The sequence below is a fragment of the Hevea brasiliensis genome, chromosome 6, assembly GCF_030052815.1.
Source record: "Hevea brasiliensis isolate MT/VB/25A 57/8 chromosome 6, ASM3005281v1, whole genome shotgun sequence".
Classification (NCBI taxonomy): Eukaryota; Viridiplantae; Streptophyta; class Magnoliopsida; order Malpighiales; family Euphorbiaceae; genus Hevea; species Hevea brasiliensis.
Window position 1 is genome coordinate 103,166,819 of NC_079498.1, and position 8,177 is coordinate 103,174,995.

Genomic DNA, 8,177 nt, shown 5'->3' on the forward strand with positions numbered 1-8,177 from the left:
CTAGTCACTAATATATCAAAATTGATTGATTTTTTTTTTCAACATATATACATATCTTAGTTAAGAATCGAGGAAATACCAGCAACCATGTCAGAAGTCTCATCCTCATTCCTCTGTCGCATAGTGTATACTCTCACTGGAGCATTACCTTGTCCTGGTTGATTTACAATATTCTGACTTCCAAGCATACTACCCCTACCTCTGCCTCCGCCTCTACCAACTGCTGGTGAACTCTTTGGGGTAGAAACTTGAGCTGATCCTTTTGACGTGGTAAATGATCCATAACGGCGTGGACTTACGCAATCCTTACCAAAATGACTAGTCCCTCCTCAATTGAAACATGCTCCTATAGCTCTATAACATACTCCACTATGTGGTTTACCACAAGTCTCACAAAGTCAATCCGACAGCGTTTTTCTGCGTGTTTGTTGAGTTTGCTGATCGGATTGGGGTGGTTTCTGTCCAGAAGATCCACCTCTACCTGATTTGCGTGAGCTAGACCCTCTAAAATGTTTTCTTTTCCCATAGCCACTCAGTAGCTTGGCCAGTAACCTTTTCAATTTTCTCTTTCTCTTGTGTACTCTTTTTCACTGCCCATTCTGATTCTATCCTTTCCAGTTCCAGGGCTTGTGAAATCAATTCAGAAAAATTCTGGTATCGGAACCCCACCACTTGCATTCTCAAGCTAGGCCTCAGTCCAGCCTCAAATCTCTTACACCGGTCTCTAGGGGCGGGGACTAAGCTTCCAGCATAATGGCTTAGCCTTGAAAAATCCCGCTCATATTCTGCTACAGTTCTATCCCCTTGCTTTAAACTTAAAAACTCTTGCAGCTTCATGTCTACATAAGTATCGAGGACCCACTTTTGTCGAAATTCCCTTAAAAAGTCTGCCCATGTGAGGACTGGCGGCTCTACCAGACTATAGGGGATGGTCTTCCACCACTCATATGCATCTCCGTGCAGAAGTGATACTGAATATTAAACTTCAACTCTTCAGCATACTGTAGTTTTCTGAAAACCCGTTCCATCCTCTCTAACCAGCTTACGCTTCCAGTGGATCCACTATTCCTTTGAATTCTATAGCCCCAAATTTCATTAACTTCTCATATTGCCGAGCCGGTGACTGTGATTGTGCAACCGATGCTTATGTCTGTGTTTGAGGCGGCACATTCCCCGCCATTTGTTGAAAGAACGCAGCCATCTGCTGTGCAAACTGAGCAGGGAACTGCGGTACTTGAGGAGGAGCTAGAGTGGCTGACCCACTCACATTCTGGAGTACTGGGACTTCTCCTTGGGCTTCAGCCTCAACAGATTGCTCCACGGAATGATCTCCCTCTTCCATTCCGTTTTCCAGAAATTTTCTACTCTCTGATAACAAACACAAGGAGGTTGACCTCCATTAGCGCATATTCAAGATGTAAATATGTCATATATATCAACATTTGAGCAGTTGTATTTATCGACAAAATATTTCAAATTCACAGTTCAAAATTTATTTCAAAACCTTTGCTCTGATACCACTTAACATGTCACACCCTACTCCTCATAAGATGTAACATGTTCCCGTAGTACACCTAATGAATTACCGTACTTCACCTACCGGTAACCCATTAAATATACTACAAGGGATTTTAAAACAATTTTTGTTCATTTTGGAATTGGAGGGTAAAATTTTTTTCAAATATTAAAAACCTTTATTTAAAGTCCAAACATAAATCAAATTTTTGGATATTTAAGATTTCCGCAATTTTTACAAAAATTTCAGCAGAGTGCCGTCTATATTTTGAGAAAACAGTTCTTCAAAACCTGAAAATAAAAACACTCCCAATATTTTTCTCAATCACAACTTCATTTGCAACCACTAAATTTCAAATCAACAACAATGGCAACACTTCAACTCAAAATTTACATTTCAATTCAAAAATTAATAACTCAAAACATTTCATAAACTCATGCACATTGCATTTTAAATATTTAATTTACATTCACTATTAAATTTACAAACACAAAATCTCAAGAATAATATTATTACAATTTTATCTGTACAACTGCTCAAACTACAGAGATACATATGCATACCATCATATTTACATCAAACTAAACTACCAGGGTATAGACAATACCCGTACAGAAATTCTTCAACCGTGCTCCTCTTTGACTGTAGCAGTTCACTCTACTGCTATGTCCTTTTCTCTATCTGCGACAGCAAGTTAAAGCTATTGCTGAGTATATAAATACTCAGTGGTGCACAATAAAGAATAAAATGTATAATATAAGACATTTATGAACAAATCATCATTAAAAATTCTCATAATCGCATTTCACAATTTCTTTCTCAAATTGCATTTATAACAAATAATAATTTCAAGCTTAATATAGCACAACTTGATCAAACAATTTAATAAACATAGTATTGCCAAACAATAACACAACTTAGGCCATGATATAAAATTTTCGAACTGCCGTGTGTACATCACGACAAGGCAAACACCCCCACTAATCGAAATCAATGAGGGAGGTGGCTAGCTAGCTAATGAGTACTCATCCAAACTCGTCCCTCAGACTGGGAAGCCAGAGAGGGAGGAAATTGATCAAATATCAAACTCACCCCACAAGTGGATGAGGAACATATTAATATTGCCATGCCAAGTGTGAACTAAAACAATTTAAATCAAGTTATTCAAATATTTTATGTGAAACACAATTAATTTCTAAAGTCAAATTTTCATTCACAAGTGGCAACACCATAGTACTTAAAACCCATAATTAACACAAAAATTTCACAATGCAGAAAATTAAACAATTTTCATTTCAAATCTCCATTGTAAAATAGGTAGCATAACATTCTAGAAATTCATAATAAAATAAACATATTCACAATGTATAACAAATCAATTTTCATTGTAAAAACTATAATTTGTAAATTTTTGTGCACAAACCTGATGCGAGTCGCCTATCGGCCTTGACTCAATTCCTCGGGTTCTTTCTCGGTGTTCTTTTCCACTGAAACACACAGTTTCACAGTGCTTCAGTATCATAACTTACCATAAATCTAATAATTAATTCATAAATACTTAATTCTAGCCCAAATATGCTTAAACTAACGTTCTTAGAAATTTTCATTTCGGAGTTACTATTCACTACACTATTCAAGTCAAATAGTTGACTTTCTAAAGCTTAATAGGTATGGGAACTCCAACTTCACCCACATACTACATTTTAGTCACTAAACTTATTGGTTTTAGTTGTTTACTCAAAGCTTAGGTCGTTTAGGCAAAATTGCCAATTTTCGGTTTTGGAGTTCTAAGTTGCACTATTCTATTGGTCAATCTACTGTTGGAATTTGGCAAAACTTCCTTCACAGAAAATGTTCCTTATTATCTTAAGTGTATTATCATTTTTGGATCACCCCAATTGGAGTTTTGTAGCTCAAGTTATAGCCAAAATAAGATTACTGTTCACGTGCACTGTTCATACTGCAATTTAGGTGCTAGTAGATTTTTTATCCAACTTCATTCAATAATTTGATCAAGTTAAGTCCATAATTTGGTCTAATTTCCTTCATACAAAATGTTCTACTATGTCTTAGGTTTCCATCGGTTTAAGAATCGCCTAAATCGAAGTTTTCTAGAGAGAGTTATAGCCATTGGAACTTTACTGCTCAATGGCAATTCTGCAGAGTTGCAGGTTCAGTAACTCAATTTGCTCAATAATTTGACTAGGTTAATGGCATAATTTGGGATGGTGTTCTTCATGAAAGTTTTAGATCTATGTCTTATCTAATTACTGGTAAAATCTCAGGTCATTTTGACCTTCTTAGCTCGAGTTATGACCAAATGAACAATTACTGTTTATTTGGTCAGTTTGGTGCAGTAGCAGCCTGCTCTCATTTCACTTTGGTCAATTGTTTCACTAAGTTTTGGTCAGTTTTTTGGCATGGTTCCTGAATGAAAGTTGTGCCATTTTATGTCTATTTTCATCCCCAATTGGTGGCATATCAATTGGACTTGTAAAATTTGAGTTTTGGTCCTTCAAAGTTGGCTTGGTCATGCTGCCAGCAGTATGACCAATTGCCCTACGAATTTGGCTTTCATTCTCACAATTTCCACACATCTCTTTTGGTCATTATTGACCATTTTCATCTCACAATAGACCAAAGTCATCATTTAAGCATTTCTCCAAAATTTGCCTCAAAACCCTAGGTCCAAAACCCTAATCTCACTAGTTTGTTACCATTAACAATTTCTAAGTTTCAAACTATCATCATTCAACTAATTAAGACTTTTAAACTCATTCTATCTCATTTAATTCATGCAATTCATACTCCCTTCAACTAGGTCGAAATTTCAGCAATGGTCCTTCCCCCATATTTTTTTCATTTAATCAAGTTCTAAGCTCATTTCAAACACTAATTATGCATTTAAAGAAGTAAAATAGTAAGTTAGCACACTAACCTTAACTTAAACACCAATTCTTCAATTCCTCTCCTCCTTTCTTCTTTCTTTCTTGTTCTTAAGTTGAAAATGCAAGGTCTAGTGAAGTTTTTAGGGGAGTTATGTTGATTAAGTGGAGAAAATCAAGCTTAATTATAAGCTTAAATGGAAGAATTCCATGGAGATGAGAGGGAGAAGGTGGGGTGGCAAACCAAGGGAAGAAGAGGACACTTTTCTAATTTTTTTTTTGTTTTATTTTCTTTAGTCTTATCCCCTTTTTGAAGACCAAAAATCCCATTTAATAAAAAATTTAATTAATCCTTTATGACATCATGAATGATGTAATCACCTTTGACTTTTCCATCTTCTCTCTTTTTTTTTCTTTTCTATTTATTTTTTTCTACTTGTTCTTTAATTTAATTCTCGATTCCGAAATTTTCTTTTCTCCGATTTTATTTAACAGTTAGGTCAGGAGTCAGCTCACGGGGTCAATTGACCAAATTGCCCCTCGCCGGTTCATCCCAGTTTGCAAATAATTCCATATTTCTTTCGGCTCCCTGACCTAATTATTTGACTGGCTTAACAGTTCTTTTTCGTGATTTTCTCTTTTCCACTGTGTTCATAAGGGTCCTAAGGACCGCAGCATCACCTTTTACGGTTCGAAATTTGAGTTTAAAACGACTTCGCAGTCGTTCCCGAGGAGGTCACCCATCGCTGTGACTCTCGGCTCGTTTAACTTCTTATGTTCTGTTTTTCTTATTTATACTTAACTAATTGAACATTATTAATTATTTGTGTTTATGGTTTCTCTAGTTATCTTAAGTGTGGTCCTCATCCCCTTAATTGTCCGGACCAACTCCGGTCACCGGAACAGTGAAATATACCTAGCTATACAAATAGGGGTGTTACAAACTGTGCCTTATATCGAGGTGTTTTAACCCCTGGAGTGCCTTCCTTTTTCTTGAACACCCATTTACAGCCTACCACTTTCTATCCCTTAGGCAATGTTATAAGCTCCCAAGTCTGATTCTTGTGAAGAGATTTAATTTCTTCACTCATAGCACCGACCCACTGATTTGCATCTGAATAAGAAAATAGCTTCTCTATAATTGTTAGGTTCATGCACATCAACTGTCTCTGCAACTGACAAGGTAAATGCAACTAGATCTGTATATGCATATCTCTACAATAGTCTAATCTGTCTTCTCTCTCTATTAGTTGCAATGCTATATGGTTCCTATTGGTGTTGCTCAGGTACATTCTCTTGTTGATCATGATCTTGCACCTCATCCTCTGAATTACTGGACTGTATTGCTGAAGTATCAATATCAAGCTCCACCTATTCTCTGACATTGTGATCTAATTCTGCTATTGACTTATCCCTTTGACTATCTAATGAAGTAAAGTCATTAAATATCACATCCCTGCTGATAATTAATCCTGGAGACTTTGGATCATTGCACCACAATCTGTAGCCTTTTACTCCAGATGCATACCCTAGAAATATGCATTTTCTTGCCCTCGACTCAAGCATACCATCTCTCATATGAGCATAAGCAGGGCAACCAAACACTCTTAGCTGAGAGTAATCAGCAGGTGAACTGAACCAGATCTCAAAAGGAGTTTTGCACTCAATAGCTGTAAATGGAGATCTATTAACCAAGAAATAGGTTTTATTAATTGCTTCAGCCCAGAAATCCTTTTCCAATCCTGAATGTGAGAGCATGCTTCATGTTTTATCACAAAATGTTCTGTTCATGCATTCTGCAATACCGTTCTGTTGTGGTGTCCTTGTATAAGTGCGGTGTTTCACTATACCATCACTGTTGTAGAATGCATCAAACTCACAATTGCAAAATTTTAACCCGTTATCAGTTCTAAGACACTTGACCTTCTTTTCTGTCTACTTCTCAATCATCGTCTTCTACTTTACAAAGGTTGAAAATGCCTCATCTTTTATTTTTAGAAAATATACCTACACCATCCGAGAGTAATCATCAATCAAAGTCATGAAGTACCTGGCATCGCTCTTAGAAGGGATTCTGTTAGGACCCCATAGATTTGAATGGATATAATCCATTGTTCCTCTAGTCTTGTGCACTGTCCTTTTATCAAACTTTACCCTGGTCTATTTGCCAAACACATAGTATTCACAAAAGTCCACAGATTTTGTTTTCTGCCCGTCCAACAGATCTCGTTTGCTTAACACAGATAATCCTCTTTCACTCATATGATTAAGACGCAGATATTACAATTGAGTCTGATTCTGATTATTGCTTCCATATGCTACTGCAGCTTCCCCTGAAACTGTGCTGCCCTGAAGAAAATACAATCCTGAAACCAAATTGCTTTTCATGAGTACCGTAGAGCCCTTGCATACTTTGAGAATTTTATTTTCTGCATGGTATCTGAATCCATAAGAGTCAAGTGTCCCAAAAGAAATAAGGTTCCTCTTTAGTCCTGAAACATGCCAGCACTTTATAGTTCTGGCAATGCCATCCAACATCCTCAATCTGATGTTACCAATTTCTTCCACAGATAATACACGATCATTACCCAGAAACACCTTGCCACTCATTTGTTTGTAAGTGACAAACCAGTTTCTATGTGGACACATATTATAAGTAGCACCAGTATCAAGAATCCAAGAATTTTGTCCATGATTTGAACTCACGGATAAAATTTTCCCAGCACTGTCATCACCATCAGAATCGATAAAATTATCAACCACATTCGCAGAACTTTCTGGTTGCTTTTCCTTTTCCTTTTTATTTTTCAACTTGGGACAGTCTCTCCTGTAGTGACCTTGCTCTCTGCACTCAAAACAGTTAGCCTTTTTCATTCTTGACTTAGATTTGGCCTTAGATTTCTTCCTGCTGGAAGAACCCTCCCTTGCATGTGTTCTTTTCCTGCTTACCAAAACTTTCCCCTCAAATCTTCTCTATTATCTGGAAAATTCTTTTTCAACTCCTTCAATTTTAGAGAATTACTAACATCATCTAGTGAAATACTATCTTTTTCATACAATAGAGTATTAACAAAGTCTTATAGGAGGGTGACAAAGAACATAACACAATAAGGGTCTGATCCTCACTATCAATCTCAATATCAATATTCTTCAGGTCCATAATGATTGAATTAAATTCATCCAGATGTTCTTTAATGGGCGTACCTTCTCTCATACTCAGATTGTAAAGCCTTTTCTTCAGATACAGACGGTTGGTCAGCGATTTGGCAAATACAACTCTTATAATTTCTTCCATGTCACAGACACTGAGCTTTCACCAACAATTTCGCATAGGACATTATCAGTTACGCTCATGAAAATTGCACTCAAGGCTCTCTCCTTCAGATCAACCTTCTCCGCCTTTTTCATACCTTCTAGAAAGTTATCATCGATTGTCTTCCATAGACCTTGTCAGATCAAGGAAGATTTGATTTTAATCTTCCACATATTGAAACTTGATTCACTATCAGACTTCTCCATCTCATACTTCGTTGAAGACGACGCCATCTGTAAACCCTAGGTTTTGTGCACAAAGCTCAGATACCAGTTTGTTATGACAAACACACAAATCTAAGGTACACACACAAATCGCACAATCACACAGTATAGAAAAACAGAATAAGAATAACACAAGATTTAACATAGTTCAACCTTAAGGTCTACATCCACAGGCAAGACAAGAGAAAAAATTTCACTATGATGAAAAGAATAAGATACAATCACTCAGAACTCTCAAA